The following is a 25,169-nucleotide window of genomic DNA, read 5'->3' as shown; positions in this document are numbered from 1 at the left end:
GATGGATCTGCTTCAGGATGTGTGTGAAAGGGAAGGGGAAGACGATCAGTTCACCCCCTATATCACGCCTCTTCTTTACTTTTAGCCGCACCGCCCAATTACCACCTACCTTCCAGCAGAAGAACACAGCAAAGACAATGGACCCTTTAAGAATCAGGGCTTCCAGGACTTCGTACGTCCTACTCTCACAGCGTCACAGACACAGGTGGACCAATCAAAAACAATTCCCACCAAGCGTTTTTTTTAACCCCAGAAGAACAGAGATGGCTGGTGCCATAGGAGCGAGGAGGAAACACCAACTCGGCAAGAAAAGAAGAAGAAGGATGCATGCAGATCTTGTGGAATCGAGAACAAGCTGAAAGCCACATTGGAGGAGCCACGACGACAAAGCCCTTCATACCCTGATCTGAGCTTGACTCCGATTTACCAGAAGAAGCAGTGGAGGCACAAGGAAGCTAATGGTGTCACAAGCTTTCCCGCCACATTCATGGAGGAGCAAGGAAAGAGCGAACAAGCCTTAACTTGAATACGGGAGGAGAGAAACAGTTTTGAATAAAGCATTACCGCACAGGTGGAGGAACTTTCTTCAAGGATGAATATCCCAGTTCACCACCCCGTCCTTAAGACACTGTATAAGAAGAAGAGAAAAGAGTACTTAGCAGGGTCTCTGTCTTTCTGAGGCAAACTAGACCATCTGGCATGCAGAAGAAGAAGAACCTCACAGGGCCCTGATGGGAAAGAAAAGAAGCAAAGAGGAACACTTTAAATGTGATAGCAAGACTGTCCACTATGAAATAAAATAGCGGAAGCCAAAGCCATTTACAATCTTATTAATTATCTTATTAATGCCTTATTAGTAACCTGCTAAAATCTTACAGACGGTCCTGGCCCATCTAGTCAGCCTGGGTGGATGCTTACTGTGCCCACTACAACACCTCCCACCACCTGTGCAACATCATAGCCAACCACTTTCCCCTCAGCCTATGCACCTAGCACAGTCAGTACCATCCTTTGCCCCAGTCCTGCATTCTTCGATGGTTGTTACCACCCCAGTCACAGGTGAGACAGGACCCAGTGGGAGGATGCAGTCTGTGTCAAGGGCAGAAGGCTGTGGGAGTAGTTGTAGTGGGAGGGTAACTGTGGGCTCGCAGAGTGAGCTCACTGAGGCCACGGACACCCAGCCTGCTTTCACCCACGTCCTGGGACTCTACCAGGACTCCCAAGGTGTCATGGGCCAGGCACTGGCCAAAATCTGGGAAATGAAGGAGCTGCAAAGGGACTCATACCGGGAGGTTGCTAACATCTACACATAGGTGGCCGCCATCCAGAGGTGGCTGGCAACCACACTGAGATGGCTGGCATGCACACCAAGGTGGCCTTCCTCCTTGGGGTACTATGGGAAATTAACACCTCCCTTTGCAGGGCTTTTCCACCTGAATTGACCTATTTCGTTGGCCCAAGTACATCCCCACCATCAACATCTGCCACAACAACAGAAAGGGGGGCTCTGCAAGAGGATCACATGCCTGCACGCACCCTTTCCTCAGTAGTTTCAGATCCACCCTGTGACAGAGGGAGGGGATGTCCACAAAAAAACCAAGGAGCTCAATATTTCAAGATACCCACCACCACCAGTAAGAGACCTCATCCCTAATGTCCTCCTGTGTGGATGGATATTCAGTTTGTTGGACTATTCCTGCGCACTTTTTGATATCTGATGGGAGGAGAATAGACTCTGGACTCCTGACCATTTGGACTCTACTACAATGGTTTCATCCACCAAGATTGAAGAATTCACTTTTTGTTTTCACTGTTTAATTTTAAGTTAATTTCTTTATCCTATCATTGTTCTCTTCATTAAAACACATGCCACCAAAGCATTGTCTCTGATGTGAATCTACTACTAGGTGCATTTTGCATTGCCAAATTAGGGACTTCTGGAACCAAGCATATGTTGTATGTAAACAATGATCAACCCAGGATTACTACCATGTCGCAACAACACATAGATACAAGTGACTGGGCTGAGAACATTTGTATTCCATTGTTCAAATCATAGGCTGACATGATGTCAGAAATATAGCAAATAAGACATGACTGAGTTATTCTGGGTCAGTGATTACATAATTACTTTCAGACTTTCACAACATGGAAGGGGTGGATACATCTAACAATATCCCACTCAATAGGCAATAATCAATTGGCTCTACATCATCAGCTGGAGCCATATTGCCTACCTTACAAATGGAATCCTACATCAAAAAAAATATCGAATGCATGTCAGCACAGCAGTTTCTGACCAAAGGGTCATTTCAATCAATCCAGTGTTGCTTGCATGTGGTGAAATGTTGTAAAGAAATGTCAGTGCTATAAGCACTTTGGACTAGAATGAGGAGACACACCAACAGCTGCATCCAGTACAGAGACAATAATGAATTAGACAATGTGAAGGAAAGATCGCTCGAATTGGGCACAACAAACATTGTGTTGGATCACATGATGGAACACATATTACATTAGGACCACAGCACCACAAAGAACAAGTCCAATGAAAGCCATGTAACTTCCATTCTATCACTGTCTAAGCTGTCTTGGTACTGACTTTGTACACCCAAGCTCTGTGACAGACATTCCCAGGACCAATCCATAGCTACTTCGTACTTCTGAACAGCATCATATACCTGTTCATGTCACAACTCTGAAATGTCCAAATGAAGATGACATGGTTAAGGTACTTAAAACAGACCAACACAGAGAGATTAGCTAAGAGAACATACATATGACACAAATCACATTGTCAACTTTTAGAGAACACAGTCCAATACAACATTTACAGCTACACTTACAGTACAATCACCTTTCCCCAGATATTTCCAGACCCATATATTACTGGTATGTATCATTAGTATACTCCACACAACATCACTACAAGAGTTGCAAGACTCAGCAAAGTCATCACATCTCACAACATACTTACACTCAGGAGAAGTAGCTCTGAATGAGATCCTGATACTAGTCAGCTCCTTTCTCTTCACCACTATCTTTATCTTCATTTGGTATTTCAGGGTCTCCAACCGGTGGGTCTTTATGGCCTGCATCCTCTACGATGTAAGGTACGTTTTGTTGCAGGGCAGCATTGTTGAGTATGCAGCAGGCCATGGTGATCTTACACACCTTCCCAGGTGAGTAGAGAAGTGTTCCCCCAGTACAGTCCGGATATATGAATCTGGCTTTTAGGAGCCCAAAAGGCCAATCCACTGGCTGCCGTGTTCTTCCATGGTCCTCATTGAAGCAGACTTCCCCTGGCATTGTAGAATTCCTCAGCGGTGACAACAACCATGCCCAGTTGGAATAAGCTGAGTCTCCTAGATGGAAGACAGGCAGAAGGGCAACATTTAGTTACACACTTTTGGATCATACCACCTAACATTCCCCACACAAAGTTAGTACAGATCACACTTACCTACAAGACAGACCCTCTCCGGTGGAAGTTGTGGCATCAGCTGGGTTATGGTGATGTTCTGCAGTATGAGGGCATCATGTGCAGATCCTGGGAACCGGGCACCGATGTTTGAGATGTACAATTCCGGTAAGCAGACAACTTGAATGTTGACAGAATAGAAGTGCTTCCTGTCTGGTAGAGTCTCTCCCTGTTGTGTGGTGGTACTAAGCCAATATGGGTGCCCTCAATAGATCCAATTACATTTGGGATGTGACCAAATCCTCACATCTGGGGAACTGGATGTAGCTGTCTATGTGTCTCAAAATTGCTGCTAGTGCTCTGTGAGGACCTGACTGGTTGTAAAATCTCACCAGAAATAGCAACAGTTAATTGGAATGAGCCTGTGTCCAAATAAAGCAAAGCTGACATGAGTTTAACTACTGGTGGTACTGATGTAGGATTTTTTGAGTTGCGGTAGTAGGCCTGGCTCCAACTGATGCCATAGATCCAGTATTGTTTTCTTATTTAAACAGAACTTCATGATGATATGCCATTCTTCCATTTTGTGTAGGTCTGGAGATGAGCAGTAGACTGGAGGCTGGAGACTCTGCCCCCTCCCAGGGTACCTATGAAGGAGTATCACAAAAATATATCTTGGTCATAGACCTCGTATTTAGAGTACATGTAGGTGGGGTTGGGAAAAATAGCTCACTTGCCTACTGACACTCCTGCTATCAACACCTCCTCCATTTTAACTGCTGTTCGCCACTTCTGGGAGCAAATAGGGCAAGAACTACAGGGGAGAGGGCCCATGCCTTCACTCAGAGGAGCTGGAGACCTCAGTAGAGGAGGTCTTTCATCTGTTTTCTCAGGTCTATGGCTCACCAGAGGAACAGGAAACTATATCAAATCCAGTTATTTACTCTGTTCAACCTATTTCTCTCTGTTCCCCTAATATACAATGTGGCTCTGAGTTCCAGACTGTAACCGTATTGTGTTGTTTGTTGAAATGCAGTAGTCCTTACATTTTACACACGTGTAATGGATTATGAGGCACTGTACTTTGTGGCAAGCATGCCACCATTGTAATGTGTTGTAAGAGTGTTTTGTATTTGTGTTACATGCATATCTCTATGTAGGGCTCAAATTCCTAGTAGCTACAATGAGTTATCAGGTAAAATCATGGTATATCTGCATTGCTATGCATGGGTTCACACCATGAGCCATGTCTGTAGACAGTTAGAAGCATTTGAGGATGATGTTAGCCAAGTGTACCGGCCCACATATCACTCAGCCAATATCAGACTTCGTAAAATAGTGACACCTCACAGACCCCTACAGAGTACCAAACAATTATATTTTCACATATGGAATGACCAGATGTTTGACATTTCAGTACTGAATTGGTGGAAATGTGAGGTTCATGTGGGATAAGTAGCCTCAGCCTGCAGAAAGCTTGGCCTGACATTATTATGTGGGCAGTCTGGGCCATGGCCCAACCTGGGCCAGAGTAATTTCTCTGTAGATCTGCTGATCCAAGGATGTTCCCAGAAAGAGTTATATGTCCCACTAGTTGGACTGATAGCTGTTATATGAATGTTTTGAGACATGGTGACTGAGGCGACCCACTGACCTAATACTTCTAATACTTCTTTCCAATGACCCAGAGTGTCAATATGTGTCTTTCACTAATGACTGTTCCTTTGCTAACACATGTCTGTTTACACTTTACTATTAGTGTTGCTTCCATTGTACATGTTTATTGCATATCTGAGACATGAACAGGGTAGACAGTAGGTTACGTTTGGAGAGATTTAAAAATGTGAATCATCTGCTTGGCTACAATTTCCCCTATCACACAACACATATAAGGGTATGTTTAATATCAGCACTGTTACAGTGCTTCATGCAACAAAAGGGGTGCCATATGATGACAGTACAAAAAATACAAATGTATTATGACTTACTAGGATACTTAAAAAATGTGTCCACATGTGTACACATTCCCCAGAGAGGTAGCTCTGAGTGTCACACATACCAACCCTCACCTCTGACTTTAGCCATAGGATTGTTTATACTATAGTACTTGCCTCAAAGGACCATATGCATCAATGCGGTGGGCCTGGGAGCAAAGGTGTCTGGACAGTCATGCACAGGTATTTTACCTTTCAGAAGGTACAAATGGTGCATTGTGTGTTATGGTACCTCACCTCGTATTTCATGTAGAATGGCCCTGTCCTGCATGATGTTAGTGGCCTGCCTCAGTCAGTGTGGGTCTTGACCAGGGTTGAGGTTAGTTATCAGATGACCACAAAAGTGTGCATCCATGCTTTAGTTGTGCATAGCATGTGACATGGACATATGTAATATGTTGACTCTTAGTGAAGGCATGTGCTGGAAGTCAAAGTAATGAGTATCACGTTGACAGTTCTCCTCAAACTTTCAGTTACAATCTGTTTCAATATCTATTACATCTATACAGATCAACACCATCAGAAGAAGGACATTTGGAGAGACATCCCACAGAATGTGTGGACCCTGGGGGTCTACACCCGGCATAGTGCCTACTGCAGGAAGAGATGAGAGAACTTGCGGTACTTGACCCGGAAGATCATGGAGGTCCAGCTGGGAAATTCCTCTCAATGTGGATCGGCCACATGCCAGACCCTGACCCCACTGATGGTCTGCATACTGGCGGTGGCCTACCCAGGGATGTACGTTGTTACAACGCATGCTTTTACCACGCATGCTTTTACAACGCAGATTTTTCAACGCAAGTCGTTACAACGACTTGCGTTGGGGGGTGCTGGATAGTGAATAGTTTAATTTACTATTCCAAGTCCCCGTGGATAGTAGGGAAGGTGTTGGATAATAAATTAAACTATTACCTATCCTAGAGCGCCCCCCCCAGCGCAGTTCGTTGTAATGACTTGCGTTGAAAAACCTGCGTTGTAAAGGCACTGCGTGGTAAAAGTTGCGTCGTAAAGGATGTTTCCCCCTACCCAGACCTTGATGGGTAGTTGAGGGCCCAACAGCAGTGACAAGGAGGTGACCAGAGTCATACATATTATATTGCCACCTTTGAGTATTACGGACAGGAATTTCACTAACCATATTGTTGGTGGCCCATGTGACACACACAAGATGAGTCATTGTTAGTGTAAGTGTTGTAGTAGATGCATGCAACTGTGCTTTGCTATTATCTTTCTGACCTGAAAGTCATCAGAGTCCTGTCCACATCCAATTCTCTCCATTTTAGCAGACACTTGGCTGAATGAAGTGAGTAATCATCTCATGTTTTCAGTAAATCTGGGTGACAATTGTACCACACAGGCATCGGGTCTTACTTGTGTGAGCAGTAAAATACCCTCACTACTGTCTCTCATGTGATGGTGGCCAAATTTTATGTGACAAGACATAGAGTTCACTGTACCAGCAGGGACTGTGCAATAGTTCCCATTGGTAAGTACTGGTCATATAGTGAAATGAGAGTGTAAACATCACTGGTACCATCAGCATTATTGCCTACCCATTGGACAGTGTGCATTTTCTTGTTAATGGTTCATCTGCAGTAGTGTTTCAAAACACTCATTCCCTGATTGGTGTCATGCATGAGTGAGTGAGATGTAGAACTGTGGGGATCCTATGTGAGTGTCTACACTGATCCTTCCAACGCAGTCTGAGAATGCAATGCCAAAGAGTGGTGTGATGTGCCTGCCCCCTGGGACTCTAATTATCCCACATTTTCATGCCATAGATGTTCAGTTACACCTAAAAACTTCAAAGGTGTATTTTCTTGTGGATATACATTCTATGACTGGCGTCATCACCTGTACCAAGCAGGACTGGGTATGTTCATATGGCTATATGGAGTGCTGAGCTGTGTGAATTCAGAGTATCTACCTTCAAAATGTTAGGACCTCAATGTATTCCGGGAACTTTATCAGCTAAATGTGATACATAGCTAAACTATAAATGTCCAAATTTCAAATGACTTTTCACTTAGTGGTCATATGATTTAATTTGGAGTGCAAAGTGTCATCAGTGACCAATGAGCATTTGCATGTGACATGATGTCTGCCACAACAGTATTTGATGGTTTAAATTGATCTTCATGGATCATAATGTCTCATGAGTAATAGTTAGATTAGTCTTACTCTGGCCTTTTGTGGGCATTATGTCAATAACACACTTAGATCCATCCTTTTTAGTTTTATCTTTTTAAAATAGTAGATAGTAAGTGCCAAAGTATACAAGGTTATCAACTATCCTGGTATGGACATACGTATGGAGTGTAGACAATTCCATCCATGCATTAGGGCCTGTCTGGGGTTATCCCATGAGTAGACCAAATGTTTGCTGGCCATGTATCATGCATGCATGTGCTCATGGTAACTTGGAAGCCTACGGAGTGAACCATGGAGCTGGTGTAATACGTGGACTTTTTCAATGGATTTGTCTGGTGTGGTAATACAGTTGCAATAAGGCCATGCTACATCTCATTTCAGGGACATCCAGGGCAAGCAGAGGAGAAGGAGCCAATGCTGGTGAAGACACAGCTAGTCACAGCGGTTCAGGACAGAGACGTCAGACAAGGAAGGACCAAGTGACCAGGAGGGTTCTGGGAGTTCCCCAGAGGACATCAGCAAAAGCTCATTACATCTGACTATTCCTCCGGTGGACATTCCCGAGTGGTGGTGGACCAAACTGGATCAGTTCAATCTTGATCCTTGTCTGCCACCCCCAGTTCCATTGCCACCCTCCCTGTTGTACCCCCACAATTTGGCTGTTCTCACTCCCCTAGGAAGGGAGCAGTATTTTCCATTCAAGTCACCTCAGCTCTTGCTCCTGTTAGCCCCACTGCCTTGAGTGAGGAGACTATTCACCTCCTGAGGAGCATCTCTGTAGGTAAGAATGTAGTGCTGAATGCCGTCCAGGGACAACACACCCAGCTGACCCAGATAGTTGTCTACCTGGAAGGCATTCACACTGCCATGTCTGCCCTACAGAGATCTTTTCAGGTTGCGGCCTCCTCCCTCATGACGGTCCTCCACTCATCCCAACCTTCCACCCCCTCCTGCCCCATCCACATTCCCTCTTCCCAATCCTATCTCAAGCACACGCACACCTAAACATGCACCCACTACAGCAGACAGAAGCACCATACAGAAACACAAGACATCCAAGAAACTCGAACATAGATGCATTCAACAGACACCTCTCTCTACTCCCAGCATACCCCCAGGTAACACATCAACACATATAGAGCCCTCCATAGATCCACCCATACCAAAATACACCACACCAACACACACTGACCCCATACCCACAGACACCACACAAACACACAGTGACCACTACAGAGACACAGCCATACCCACAGACATCACCACAACACACACTGACCCCGTCACAGGCACAGTCAAACAAGACAAGAGCAAATGTTTGATGAATGTCTATGTGGGATGACACCCAAGAGGGCAGAATTTGCATTGGGTGTCATGTTATGTGGCCTGGCCACTGTCAACATAATTTAAGGTGCATTTCTCTCTATGATGTAGGTTGGATGGGTATGTGATATGTTGAAGTTAGGTATTTGTGTATCCACACATGGACGGTATCAATTTGTCATACATTGGTGGAGTTCTGCATGGAAATGTGTGTATTTTGCAGTGTGTACCTTAAAGTTAGTTCATCTAGATATATGCCATATACTGTTATTGCTGTGGTTGCCTTCATAAGTTGAACTTACCCACTGCCTACAAATGCATAGCACTTTGTTATGCTATTGGTTGTCCCTTGCATGCTTCAGTTCCCAGGTCCAGTGCACATGGAGTTTGTTAGATATGTGCAAAATGTACTGTGCCCCAGACCCCCGGCCTTTCAGGGTTTAGAGTGTTTCCAGTGTGCCCTTAGAGTGGTTCTCACACGTATTCTGTGTAATCCCATTGACTGACATTGACTTTTCATGTGGGTGATGTATGAGAGTCCAGTATAGAGTTGTAGAAGAGAAGGTGTGTTTCGGCATAATGACACATTCATACAGATGTTTCTTTGACCTCACAACAGTTCATGGAATGTGTGCAATGTGAGGATGATGCATTCACTACAGCATCTTGCTCAGAGTTACAATTACAAGGCCTCATGGTAGTTGTAGTCACGTCAATGTCACTTTAGCAACAATTGACAAATGGTAAGCTGCCTGACTAGTGAAGATCAGTAGTGGCATGGCAGACAACTGAGAAAAGGTAATAGATTAATAGGTGGGATGTTGTTGAGGTGGTGCTGTAGTGGAACTCAAAATGATGCACACATCATTATCAGTCTATAAAATTTGCAAATACATTTCCATCTGTGTACAGTGTGCCTCTGCAGTAGCAATATTTTGTCCTTGGAGGGCATCCTACAGATATATTTTTGAATATCAGGCAGGGTTCCTGTATATGTTCAACGTATTTAGGGACCCCAACTCCTCTCTTGGTCCATGGCAAGGCATTGTTCTGCAGTAGAGTCTATGGCTGCAGGTAGCTGTGGATATACCGCTGATTTAGTCTGTGACAGACTGGGTTTTGAACGTGGTGTCAGAGGTAGAGCAGTGGCAGGACGTGTCCGATAGGCTCCATGATACTAGAAGACGAGTGACCAGTGAGTGGCGGTGAGTGGTGAACTTGGGCATCTGTTTGTTGCCTCCACGCTTCTCCCTTGGAGTTGGAGTTGGTGTTGGGTGGCGGTGAAAATATTGGAGGTCAAGCCCTTAGACATAGCCCACAATGTACAGCATACAGCTGACAGACTACAGCTTACAGCACGCAGTATTGGTGGCAGAGGCAGTGGTCCCAGAGGGGTATACGCGTGCAGGTGCATCCAGCCGATTGCCCATTGCCCATTGCCTAGGAAGTGTGGGGTGTGCATTGCCCAGTAGCATACAGCATATAGCACACAGAGGCCCTGCAAAAAGAAGGCCAGTACAACTAGTCTGGCCACACACGCCTTCCAGACACAGGTATTTCGGAGACACTGCAAAAGAGCGAGATAAAAAGAGCAAACATCCTAAAAACAAACCGAGGACAGGCGCTTTGGCCTGGCTGGGTCAGATTTGATGCCTGAAGTGGTGTAAAAAAAAAAATAAAAAAAAAAGCGAGTAGCTTTGGGTGAACCCGATAAGAACAAGTGGAAATACAATCGGTACTCTCAGGGAGGCATATGTCCACTGCAACCACCGTGGCTGGTTAATATCAGGACTATGCTGCTGTATTGTTGTCAACTATAACATCGACTTCAAGGTACAATTCATTTTTATTAAATAAGAAATAAGAAAACAAGAGGAAAAGACGCATTCCACATATATTATGAGGTCAGGGCGAGAGAGAGCCATATTTCCATCAACAAAAAGGAAAAAGAAGTCTCAAGGCTCAACCGCAAAAAATAACAAAGCAAAATCAGAGGGTGTGGCGCAGCCTTTAATCTTGCCAGTGTATAGAATGTTTGCAAAATCGATCAGCATGCCAAGCAAGTTAAATTTTTTAAAAGATCCAGCAGATGCAATGTTATCCCATCACGATGAGCAGGAAGGATGGGATCATCAACTTTAAGTGGGTCCCAGCAGGACCAGGAACGTAAAGAACAAATAGCCCAATAATGGGGGGGTCTATCATGGAGCTGGAACTCCTGACGAACGGAGACCACTCTTTACAACAGGACAAATATTCCACTGAATCTCCTGCTAAACAATTGTTACAAGAATCCCAAGAGCAATTTCAGAGCAACGGGACCCACCAACCAATTGAGGTACATGTAAAAATCAACAAGCACTCCTCAAACCTCAACATGTGGAAATAAGTGAAATTGATAGTAAAACACAAACATCGACTTGTACAGTACCGTCGCCTAGTTCACAAAACACCACAACAAATGAGGGACCAGGAAGAAAAAATCATGGTGGAGAGGGAGCAGAGGCCCATAGTAGGCTGGTTTAAACATCGGAACATACTTTCCCATATAGTAAAGACAACACACAAAATCACCCAATAGCCAAAAGTAAATCATCTTTTAATAACACTCCGGCAAAGGACACCTACGGCCAAAACATTGATATTACACACCCAGTAGTGACGACAGACCAAGGAACAATATGGGATATTTTCTTTAAAACATCTCAACTCACACTTGAGGCACTGAACTATCAATCAAAGAAGATGGATGTCCAAGTGGACTTACTCAACATCATGGCAACAACAATTTCAGGGATTGATCAAAAACTCGCTAACTTGAACAAGTTGATAACAGGAGCCCAAGTATATGCAACAACTTTAAATACAGACTGCGCCTGTAGGCCAACAATTGACAAATTGGCATCAATACCGGAAGTGCTTTCTACTCAAATCGAAGAGCTAAACACATAATCAGCTCAAATAGTAGGTGATAGAACATCTGTGGCAACAGAGCAAATTACCAGAGAAAAGATTCCAAAAAAGGACTTTACAAATTCAAACACAAATATAAACATGGTTCCAACAACCATTACTCAATCAATAGTAACTAGCGGAATCCCAGATAAGGAAAAGAAGCAGGAAAATCCAACTAGTACTACCAATTCAAATCTGTCACGACGTATGAAGAAAAAACAAAAAATAACAATTAAAGCGCCAAAAGTCTACACAAATCAGAAAGAGATGGGGTCTGTCTATGCATGTCTCTACTGAGGCTACAATTAACTCTCCTCTAAATCAGGAAAGGCAACTATCAAATAAACTATACCCAATACTCATTAAGACCCAAAAACAAAGTAAATCTTTGGGTGAAGGTGCTCATACAGAAAATACTACATCAAACCCACCAATGTTTCAGCAATCAGTGCCCACTGAAAACAGTGAAGGAGGTAAGAAAATTGTACAAACAACAAATGAAACTGTTAGGGATAACATTTTACGTGGATTGTTTAAGGAAATAATGGGAGATGGATCAAAAAACCAAAAAATTGTGTACACTAATACTGACAATGCACCAGGAGAGACACTGCCCAAAGAAACAACACACCCTGAACCTGTGTCGGGCACAACACCAACCACCGCCCACACTAAAAATATGTGTAAAACAGTTCTTCAACCCAATACAAATCAAAGGGGAGACACGATACCCTGAACAGAGGGAATTTACTAAGGCTCCTTCAACATATACCTTCATTGTCTCACATAAAAAGTGAGAATATAGTTTGTGTTCAATTTGAACCAAAAGATCAAGACATCTGTAAAGAAGATACCAAGGTGACCTGGTCAAACTATAACACGTCTGAAGCAGTGCTTAGAGAAAAAGATATTTTCAAAAACTGGGGTATTGTTGTAAATGCATCAGAACAAGAAAAGTATCCATCAATTCTACTGGAGCCGGCAAACACAACAAATCATGCAGCAAAAGTCAAAGAGCACTCACAAGGGATATTGCGAAGCACATCAAAAATAAATTTAGACAAAAACTGTCAGAAACTAACCATATCAGTAAGGAGACAGGAGGACATGACCACAAATAGGACAGTAAAAGACGATGTGCTACTGAAAACTCAAAGGAATTATCAATTCAGTAGGGTAAGCCAAGAGTTACAATGTGGCACTCTTTATTACTGATGACCAAGTGGTCATATCAGATACTTTTTGGAATCAACAAGGGTTGCCCACCGCAAATCCCATAGTATTAGAAATGTCTAGTACACCCTACATTAACCATAAATTACTTTCCAATCTTAAAATAATTTCTTGGAACGTAGCAGGAATATGTAAAGCCTTTAAACATGAAACAGTAACAAATATATTGCAGGAAGGAGACATCGTATGCCTACAAGAGACAGGGGCCACAGATCATGTACACCTCGAAGGCTGGTCGGTTTTCACAAACTAGCAACTAAACATAATCGGTTTGGTAGACCATCAGGTGGAAACTCGATTTATGTAAAACATCTAAAACAGAAAACAGTAAAAAGGGTAAAAATTGTGTCAGACGTGTTACAGGCACTCGTAATAGAGGGAAAAAGTGACAGAGATTATAGTTCCTCAATCCTAGTCATAAACACATACCTAAACGCATACGGTCAGAAAAAATTAGAAGCTACAAAAATATTATAAATTTAATACAATAAATTTTACATACTAATGCGCTATCAGCTAAAGTGATTGTAGGAGACTTTAATCTGCACTACCTGGGAACAAATAAGAGTGACAGGTCGTGTCCAACCAGCTCTGAAAGAATTTTCAGTTCCTTTCTGCAAAATTATGACTTAAAGTCTGCCAATGAAACCTGGAAAAGTTTGGATTCCAAACACTCAGGTACTGCCACATTTAGGAACTGTTCCACAATCGACTACATCTTTTTATGTAGCCTTCTCACTCAGAAAACAGTTAACTTTGACGTTAAATCACACGAAACTAGCGATCACAAACTGCTGCAGGTGGAACTAAATTCCAGTATCACACAGAGGGAACAAGCGACTGTAGTATCCCATTCAATAGGGATTGAAGAACACACACTAGTTAGCAGGTTAAAATGGGACAAGCATCTGGCCACGTTATTTGGAAAGAAAAACAAGAGTGTAAAGGCAAGCATCCTGGAAACTAACCTAGTGTGGATAACTGGACAAGGTGGATTTGTGCTCTAAAAACTATACTTAGCAACAACTACAAAGTCAGCCCACATGGAACAACAATGTACTCCTCACAACGTAGACACAACAACATAAAACTAAGCACAATAATACGTAAGCTGAAGAGGGCAAAAAGAGCAAAAAGGATTGCAGGAACCCAAGAAACAAGGCAAATGTGTAAATACCAATCCAAAAGGCGCAGATATCTGCTATGGTATCTTAAACAAAATAAAATAGAGAAAGACTGGATAACGATACACAAGCTCTCAAAACCACACAAACAACGTCAGCTTTGGCAATTCATAGCCAGCCTGGAGAAAGGTAAAGTAGACAGGCACAACTCTGTACTCGCAGATGCAGGGCTGAGACACGTCGCTACAATCTATATTGAAAAGGAAGGCTCCATAGACCCTGGAAGCTCCGAGGTTTGTCCCTTGGCTAGCGCAAATACAGACGGAGAGGCCTCAGTGGAATTCTTGGGCAAAGAACAAGACTGTACCACAGTTGAAAAAGTAATAAAAAAGATAAGAAAATACGGGGCACCCGGGTCCAACGGTCTTCCAGGAGCCATCTTTAGAGAAGATCCAGTCTATTGGGGAAAATTTGTATCCAATCTGTTTATCGAATGTTGACTGAAAGCAAAGGTGCCTGATTCATGGCGAGGGTCATTTTTACATCCAATTTTCAAGAGAGGAGACAACACAGACCCCAAAAATTATAAACTAATGACCCTCGTTGACATTGTAGGTGAAGCCTACGCCAGCACCTTATTGAATGAATTCAAAAGATGGATTAAAGAGAATAAAATCCTCCCCCCCTACCAGACCAGATTTCGTAAAGGCTGCTCCTCAACTGATAACATTGCAACTATGTCATATCTAAGCCAGCAAGCAAACAGCAAAAATAATAAACCAGTCTTTGCATGCTTTGTTGACTACTCAGCTGCCTTTGATGGGGTGCATCGACATAAGCTTTGGGAAAAATTGCGTAGCAGGCATATCCCAGTAGGTCTTCTCAACGCCATTATTTCATTGTACAGTAACACCTGGATCTAAGTGACGGTAGCAGATAACACCACAAGAAGAAGTGCTTGACAATTCGTGGATTAAAACAGGGATGTGTACTTGCCCCCACATTGTTTAAATTATACACCGCTGACCTGGGAAAGAAGCTTAACAATGCCAGTCTTGTAACCCCGAAAATTGGAACCAACAAACTGCAAATATTACAATATGCAGACAATTTAGTGGTAATGGACCACACAGAAATTGGGCTACAAAGGGGCCTAGAGGCCCTCAATAATTACAACAAAAGAAATGAGCTGATAATAAAAGCTCCAAAAACTAAAGTAGGTATTTTTGGACATTTCCCCAAAAAAGCTCTATTGAAATGACATGTGGGCAAAGAAATCATCGCTACTGGGAAATCCTACAATTACCTTGGGTGCTGGCTAAGTGAAACGGGTAAAGCAATGGTACATCTGCACAAAATGAAGGCCAAAGCACAGACAACAACTTATGCCCTATGAAAACTAAATGAGATAATGCAAAGCTCAACAATAAGCTCCTATCAGAAAAGTAATACAAGCCAAAATCAGGGCAACTGCAGGTTATGCACAGCAAGCATTCCTGGGCAAAATGGAATCAATGTTAGACAAAGCACAATGCCAGGCCTATACACGCATTTTCAAATTGCCTAAATACACTCGCAGCAGCCTAATTCATTTGGAATTCGGAGTGAAGCAATAAAGTAAAGAATGCTTGGGAATGCATGCAAAATATTACAAAATTCAAGTACTAACAGCCCCAGCCGGAAGCTTAAAGAGCATGCGGAAGTCAATCTACGGGGGTCAATCAACCCGTGGCAATGTTATATGGACGTAGCAGTGGAAAAGTTGGGTATAGCAATTAAAAACTGCGACCAAGGGACAATAAATTATCTGGCCATTAAAAACTCAATTAATAAACAATGTTACCAACTGTTACATAGAAATGACCTAGCAGAATATGTAACAGGAAGAGGTCCACCAGGGCTGATAACATCATCTGCAGGGCACAAAATCCAGCCCTATCTCAAACAAGCTCTGGGAAGGAAAGCACTAATAAATATTGTACGGGCCAGATTAGTGCCCCTCCCAATTAAAGAATTAAACCCTGGGTGGAAGTACCTTGAACACAAAATCAGATATAGAACCAGCAACTTTAAATTTGAATCTCTGCTACACTTTATTTGTTGTTGCCCTGGTATGCTACAGAACCTTTTAAAACAAATATGGATGCGTAACGGGGTCCGGACAGTGAAAGAAGCAGCCTCGGTTCTCTTTTCCTGCACCTTACCACCAGACTTGGCCAGATTTGGGAGATACATGGCCGAGATACATCTTATGCTTATGGAAGAAGAGGGGCCAGGCAATACAAAAGGCAATCTGGTTTGTTAAACAATTAGTCTCCAGTAACCAGCTTGTGAAGACACTGTTTTAACTTCTAAACCTTAGTACCTGTATCAAATTTGCAAAAAGGTTGAACTGGCAATCTCCTCCTGTTTTATTATTGTATATAACATCTTTTTATTCGGTTTTGATAAGACTGTACATAAACCCATTTTTTACGAATGTTTTTTAAACAATTGTTGTTCTAACTCTCTTTTTAATTGTATGTAAGTCATATTGCAAATGGTTTCAAGTAACTGTGCAATATAAATAAAAACTCATTCATTCATTCATTCATAGTTTCTATCTTTCATTTTTTTCTCACTATATAATTGTACACCATGCTGCATTATTTAGTAATTGAATATGATCATCAGGTTTCCTTCATTTTTTTTATTACTTTTTTTTTTAAAGACAAGGTTATATAGTACAAACACTTTTCAACATAGGCACCCAAGGGTGCTTCGCGGGCATGAATTCTTACAACAGACCATGTTTCATAGCAGCTCTCAGACTATTGCATATTTAACCAATTTACGGTTATTCTACCCCGGATCTTGTCTCTGTTTAAGCTGCGGGAGCTCACAAATCCCTCCCCTATACTCATTCCATTAGGTTTCCTTCATTTTTAATTGGGCATATTAGTTTGTATTATTATTTTCTGAAGTGTGATGATCAAGCATGCATGGATATATTTGCAATGTCTTATCCTAATGCAAAATGCTTCATTCCCAAGGTAGTTTGTTATTGATTTCTATGAGTGTCTAGAAGGTTGAAACTACATGCCTCACCTTGTTGATATTCAAAGAACTGAAGATCATTGAATGAAAATAATTATAAGGGCATCAGGCCAATTTCTGACAGTTGCTTTCACCAAAAGTTTTCAACAACAATGAGATTATAGTATACAATTTGAGCACAGAAAGTGAAGGGCAAATGGCTGTCTTTATATCAAGTGACTCTGGGATAAGCTGTACAGAATGGAATCTCCAGTTCCTATTGAAGGTTATCGGAACATAAGATACTTAACCTTCAGGCACTGAGCTATCAGTGCAGCTGGCCCTGTGAGATGAAACTAGCAGGCCATGCTATTTACCTGAACACAGAATTTCATTGTTCAAATAGGTATCAGTTTGTATAGCATCTTTGCAATTCTTAATGGATTTTATTTTCTGTTTTACTAGAATTCTAGATCTGGACTAGATTTTAGAAGTAGTAGAATGTATGTCCATTTTAATTATAATAGCCCAAGTGGGTGCATTTGCAAAAAGAAGGTGTATAGGAAAGGTAGTATGTGTTAAGCACCCCACTTCCTGTCATATAGCAGAAGAACTCCTGTCATGTACTCTTGTGTAAGGGGGAGAATAGAGTCATGATCACTTGAGCATATTGGTATGCTAAGGTAAACAACAGAATCATGTACTCTAGAATCAAAAAATCTTTTGGTAGAAGTCAATCCAATCCACCTGTCAAGATGGCTAACAAATGGAGTGTCCACTTCTTAAACTCTGTGAGCTGTCATGTGCTACAGTACAGTCAATACAGTCCTATTTCTGATGTTTGGATTTTTTTTACTTTGGCGAAGACGTCAGAAACTAACACCACCCCAGGCGTGGCGGTAGCGAGGCGCAACAAAGAGAAATTATTTATTTCTCCATGTGCTTTCCTTTTTCTATGTGTGCATTCTGTAGCACACATAGAAAAAGGAAATCGCCTCTTGTGATTGATTTTAGACAGGAAGGAGTCCCTTCCTGCACAAAATCTTCCAGCCCACAACGCAGGCAACCTGGCACCATGGTGCAAGGGTGCCAGTGTTGGTGCATGGCAGACCACTGTGCGCCGGCCCTTGGGAAAAGAACAGGAATGCATCATATCACATGAATACAGCGCATTCCTGCCCTTTGTTTTGAAGTAGGGCAGCGCAGCAAGATTCCTTGCAGTGCTGCCCATTGTCTAACGTCATAAACAAAGCCCAGAGTAGTCTTTGGGTCAGCCCCTTTCTAATGATTGTATGATTCTCTTGGGTCTCATTTATGAGGCCCCTTGCATCAACGCAATGTCACTTTTTATGACTTTCCGTGGCGCAGGAGCCTGCTCCATATTTACAAGGCAGCACTAAGCCACTTTTTTGGCTAAATGCTGCCTCGTAAATATTGTTCCCTTTAACACCGTTTTCTGCATTAAAGGGCGTGCAATGGGTATTGCTGGGGGCATTCTAAGCAACATCCATGCCTTTTTGATACTGCCTCAGATTTACGAGGAATCGAAAACCTGAGGCAGCACCAAAAACATACGCCTTCCCAGGGGAGGTATAAGGGAGGCGCAACAAGGAGAAATGTCTTTATTTCTCCTCGTTTATCCTTTTACTTTGTGTGCTGCATTCCGCAGGACATACATAAAGAGGAAAAATCCTCTTGTGATTGTTTTTGTACAGGAAGGTTTACCTTCCCGCACAACAATCATCATCCCTGCAATGCAGGCACCCTTCACCATGTTGCAAATGGGCCTATGTTGGTGCACGACAGCCTATTGTGCACCTGTTCAGGGGAAAAAGGACAGGATGCATCGTATCTGATAGATACAGCACATTCCAGCCCTTTTCTTTTGCCATAGGGCAGCACGTCAGGAAGGCCTGCAGCGCTGCCCTACGGCAAAACCTCATAAATGAGGCCCCCTTGTCTATCTCTATTTCATGCTCATTATTCAATGTCTTTCCTCTCTATTCTTGTTTTTGTCCTGACCCTAGAGCATTTCTTCTTTTTTATTTATTTGATGAGTTGCATCCTTCCACTGATGACATCAGGAAGCGTTTTATTTTCATTTAGTTCTCCATGGGAGTGATTGGCTTTCCTTGCTTGCCCCCCATCTACTTGCTCTTTCTGACCATCCTTGCTTGCTCTCTTGAGACTTTTCTACCGTCATTCCTGCTTGCCCATTGAGGCTCTAACCCTCCCTCTCTCTCCATTAACGCCTTTTATTTGTTTGGTGTTTATATATTTTTTTAATTAAATTGGTTTTGAAGGAGCCTGGCAGCAGCACACTGATATCGGGTGATTCGCATCATTACACTGATAATTTTTCCTTTTTTATATTAACTTTTCTAAAATGGCTGGTAAGTTAACATTAAAAAAATCAGCTAAAATGAGTGCATGGACATGTATGCGGATACATTAGAAAGTCATCTTGAAATGCGCTTTCGTTAGTAAAAAAACCTATTCCAAGATGTCTATGACGGGATGTACATGCTTCTCGATGCATCAGCAGCCATTGTGAAATGCTTTTTCTTTATTAAAAAACAAAACTCTAAAAGACAATGCATGTGTGTGAAGGGATTCACCAGCAGTCATCTTGGGATGTTTATTCTCGTAAAGAAAATGTAATCCAAGATGACCACCGATAGCTCACAATGCATTTGCCAACTCTAGCACAAACAAGCATGGTTAAAACCAATGGCACTGTAGTTAGTTTTGAAGGCAACAACTATTAGCTTTACCAATGCATTTAATTGGTTATCTTAATTTGAAGTGCTTCTAGCAATTCAATTAGACTCTTACTTTTACCAGTTTTATTCAGTGGTTTGTACTTTTATTACAGTTATGCTTGTCCTGTCTGCTTTCTGTGTTCTTGTATGCCTAACTTCCCTTCTGCTTTCCATTGCATTTATCTACCAGACATGGGGACATATTTAGAAAGAGTTAACGCCACCAGAATGTCACTTTTACGGACGTTCTGGTGGCGTTGACTCCTTTCCCTTATTTACAAGGCGGCGTTAAGTCACTTAACAAGTCTTAAGGCTGCCTTGCAGATAATGCCCCTATTCATCCACCACTTAGCTTGACAGGGGATTGCAATGGATGTTGCAATGGGCATTCCACCACAACATTCATTTCTTTTTGATGCTGCCCCATTTTTACAAGGTATGGGGCAGCACCAAGAATACTGCCATGGATTACCTGGTCTTAAGCAGGTGTTACGAGGATAAATGTTTGCTTTCTCCTCGTATTTTACTCTTTCCACATGTGATCCATTCTGCAGCACACATACAAAAGAGCAAATTGCCTGTAAAGATTGTTTATGTGCAAGAAGGTGTCCCTTCCTGCACATAAAGAATTGCCCCTGCAGAGCAAGCACCCTAGCAAAATGCTGCTATTGTGCCAGCGCTGGAGCTCGGGCTGCACTGTTCTAATGGGGAACCGGGTCAAGACTGATTTGCATATGGCTGGCTATAAACTGGAATGGTATGGGAACCAAAAATTAGGCCCAGATATCTGGACTGGGGTGAATATTTGACATTGTTCAACATTCTGCCCATCAATTCTTCTATTTGCGCTGGAGCAGGCAGCTTTTTTAGCGCTAGGGGTAATGCAGGGTTGTGACACATTCCTGTAAATACGCGTATCCCTGCATTTTGAAACTGTCGTGCGTAGCATTACCTATTTTGGTTTAACACCGCTCTCCACCAGTTTCTTGTAAAAATCCCCCACAGTGTGGCAGTTGTAACCACAGTTTTACAACTGACTTACCTTCATGGATGCCCCATATATATTGATCAGCCTTTAATGTGAAGCTTTTTTACACCTATCAACTATGATTCGTATTATTTTGATGTCTTCACATATGGATATTTTCACTTATTCTTAATAGTCAGTCAGTCAAAAAAACAACTTTATTTGGTTTATCATAACCATAAAGCATGAAGTAAAAAAAATATAAATAGCACCCAATAGATAACGTCATATTTTAGTAAAACTTCTAAAACATATTACCAAATCTGAAAAATCCCTAAGCGGATCCCCCATGCATTTATTCATTGTCTGCTTTCAATAAGAGGGTATCGACTTGGATCATAAATTTTGCACCACGACAAATTAAAATATTGGAAGTGCCTCTCATCCAGCTTATTACCGCCTGCCTGCAGTTACGGATTTGTAAGTTCCTTAAAATGTGCCAATAACAGCTTCCTTCGTTCTATTTTTAAATGATCACAAACGCACATCAAATGACGTATTGATTCCTTACAGTATCCACACAGCCGGCAAATTTCTGTTAGTTATTTTCTTTTCCAGGCATGGACTAAATCCTTTGTATTATAGTCACCCAGTCGGTATTCAGTAAACTTCTTTTTTAAAAATAGCCAAAAATGGTTGCGGTTTTAATGTGGCATATGAATTTATTACCGCCCATGCATGGCGTCGTTTGGACAATCTTCTTTTGTCTTTTTTGCCTTGGCGTTACATGCTTTATTAAATGTAGTTCTTGCCATCTTTTGATTCCAGACTTCTTCCATGTCTAGTACCGCCAGAGCAGTTCGCAAGGAATCGCCCCATGTGTTTGTTTTTCTTTCAATATATTGACTTTGTATTTCCGTCCAACATAAATAGTTCAGCGACCCAGGTTCAGATGCTCTAAATTTCCAGCACAATTTTACAAATGTTGCTTTTCTTTGGTATTCCTGGTTCTGGAGGCCAAATTCCAAGCGCACCTGTGCTGGTGAAGCTCCCTTTGGGTGATTAAAAACTGCTTTGAATGTTTTTGTCTGCAGGTCATTTAAAGTAGTAGTTTCTTGGCCGTACCAGATTTCCAGGCCGTAGGAGAAAGTCGGAAGCAATTGCGCTGCCATTATTTTCAAGAGATGATCATGTGAAGGGCATTGCAATTTCTTGTAGAGCGGTTTATAGGCAAAAATCAATGATTGGGCTTTCGCTTTAATATCCATTTTTTGCTCCATAAAAGACATTCTTTGGCCCAATTTAATGCCTAGGTATTTATATGATTTTGTTTCCTCGATTTGCGTCTCCTTAGAGTACCATTTATATTTGGTCCCGGCGTTGGGGCCTGCTAGTCGAACCACCTTCGTTTTTTCTTATTTATTTCCAAGCCTAAAAGATCCAAGTACTCAATCAATTTGTTTATGGTTCTTTGCAGTCCTATTGGGGTTTGACTCACCACCACAATGTTATCCTCGTACTGCAGATACTGAATTGGCTCATTTGCTATATTGGGTGGGTGGCCGTTTGTCGTTAGCAGATAGTTGTTTAAATCTGCTAAATATAGGTTAAATAGACATGGTGATAGCACACAGTCTTGTTTTAAGCCATTGGTTATTTTTATCTTAGCGGATAGTCTGCCGCCATCTCCTAGCTTCACCCTAGCCCATGTTTTGCTGTATAGTGCCATTATCGTATTTAACACATCCTGCGGTAATCCCCTTTCTTTTAATTTCAGCCAAAGTTGGTCTCGTGGCACTCTATCAAACGCCGATTTCAGATCGATGTAAAATGCCAGTAGACTGTTTTTTTTCATTATAGCTTTTTCGATTAAGATAGCCATTGTTGCCAGATTAGTGGTGGTGCCCATACCCTTCCTGAAACCAGTTTGACATTTTGGGATTATTCTTTTTCCCTCCATCCACTCCTGTACATGTTGTAAAATGCAGGATGAGAACAATTTTACCTCAACATCAACTAAGGCAATGAGCCTGTAATTTCCGAGTTCAATTCGGCTTCCATTTTCATAAATTAGATGGAGTAAACTTTCTCTCCAGGAAGCTGGTATCGTGTTCTCTGAATGCGGCTGGTTAAAAAGAGGAGCAAAATAATTAGCCCAAAAATCCAGGTCTTGCTTAAAGAGATCATTCAGAAGGCCATTTGGCCCTGCTGCACCAGAAGGCTTCACATTTTTGTTTCAACACCCCTAAGTTTTTCGTTGTTATGAAGGTTTTTAGTTCTTGTATAACATTAAGCCGTTTTTTTCAAAATGGGACTTCCAATTGAGGTTGATTTCTGATTTACATCCACCGTTTTGTCAGGATTCGGTGCTACACATCTGTGAGTTCTTGTTTGCATGTTACAAATTACCTATGTGTATGGTCCAAACTGGCTCACTTATTCCGGTGTTTTGTAGAGTCTCAGTTTCATTTGACTGTTTCCTTTGACAGTTTATTTATTAGACCCCAAAATTCACTGCTGTTTGGTAATTTGCTTGCCCATAATAATTTCCCCCAGAGATTTTCAGTGTGAACCCTTTTTGCCTCTCTACACCTTTCTTTATATGTCTTTCTCATTTTTGTGATCTTACTAGAATCTATCTCATTTCCCAATCTGGCCTCTAAGGCAATTACTCTTGCTTCCTTTGCAATAATTCTCTTCTGGTCTCTCAGCTTTGTGTTGAACCATGGTGCCTTTCTCGATCCATACAAGGATTTTCCTGCTGGGCCTGCTGGAAATTTCTCTAGCAGGAACGTACTCAGGCTCTCCCAGTCCTGTACTAGTGAATGAATGCATAATGTCTCATTATTCCCCACATATAGTTTCACTGTGTTCATTATATCTTCTATATTTGTCCCACTCCAATTTAGTTTCCTTTGATTATACACTTCTGGCATTATAGCTATGGATGCTGTACACTTTTTTTGCATCAAGTTCATGGACAATACTATTTCTTGGGGAAAATAATCACTCTCTGGATGAGGTTTTATGGAAAAGGATTCCACTAAATTCAATTGATCTTTACTAATTATGGTATACTCGATCGTAGATTGATTCTTTCCCCTTAGGTAGGTGCGTCCCGCCGTTTGGTCTCCCTTTGTGTTCCCATTCAAAACGACCAGTCCTAGGGATTCCAAGTCTTGCTTCCAGTTATGGAATTCAGGCATACCTTGCCGACCTTTCTTGTTTAAAAGGACCCTTTATTAGTTTACAATTGAAATCGCCGGATATTACCATACCGTAATTTTGATATATTACTTGTAAGGTTTTCATTAAGTTTGTCAGGTTTGTCAATCTTTCCAATTGTTTTTACTTTTCGGATGGATGTAAATATTTAAAATCAGTAATTTCCATGAAGCTGTGTGGCAGGGTGTTTTACATTCCAGTTTAAACGCTTGTAACCAGTTTACTCCGGTATCCAATTCCTCTACTTCCCAGTTATATTTTACCTTTAAGTACATTGATAAGCCCCCCTAGGATGTCCATAGTTTGAAACTTTTTCTGCCATTACATGGTATTCTTCGTATTCTGCTATGTGCCTTGGAGTTAGATTCCAGGTTTCTTGCATTAGAATTATTGCAAAGTTTCCCAAGTAGGCAATAGTATCTTGATCCTGTTCCATTTCCCTAAACCCATGAGTATTCCAGGAGCAGATTCCTATTGTTTCTCCTCTTTTTGTAAATGACTGATTTACTCCGCACTGCTCCCTCCTATCCCTTTTATTTTCGTCAGGGTCGACGTTGATTTAGGGTGTATGGAACCCACGACCAGTCTCTCTGTTTTTCGGTTCCCAAAATCTCTCTTCTGATGTGGGGGCTATTTAAATGCTTATCCTGATTAGCTTGATATGTTGAGTTTGTGCTTCTTGCCCCCTTCAACACCGAAATTGTTGCTGTTTGATTTACTTTCGGCGCCCAAGTTGCCTCCTCATTTAGTAGCGGATATGGATATTTTGTGCGCTTTGGATGTGTTAATAATATACCCCACGCTTCAAAGACCATTATTGCAGAATATGTCAGCTCTATTATTTCTTTTGACGCCTATGTTGTACAAGTTGCTTTTTGTTTTGTTCCATTGTCTGCTTCCATAAATTCAACCACCAAGAGGTCTGCTGTTGTTATTTTATTTAATTTTGGAATTTCCTTGAACAGTCTCAATAGGTTTCCCCTATTTAAAGTGTCC

The sequence above is a fragment of the Lissotriton helveticus genome, chromosome 4_1 (assembly GCF_964261635.1).
Source record: "Lissotriton helveticus chromosome 4_1, aLisHel1.1, whole genome shotgun sequence".
Taxonomy (NCBI): Eukaryota; Metazoa; Chordata; class Amphibia; order Caudata; family Salamandridae; genus Lissotriton; species Lissotriton helveticus.
The sequence above is the reverse complement of the archived record's forward strand: the minus strand, read 5'-3'. Positions refer to the sequence as shown.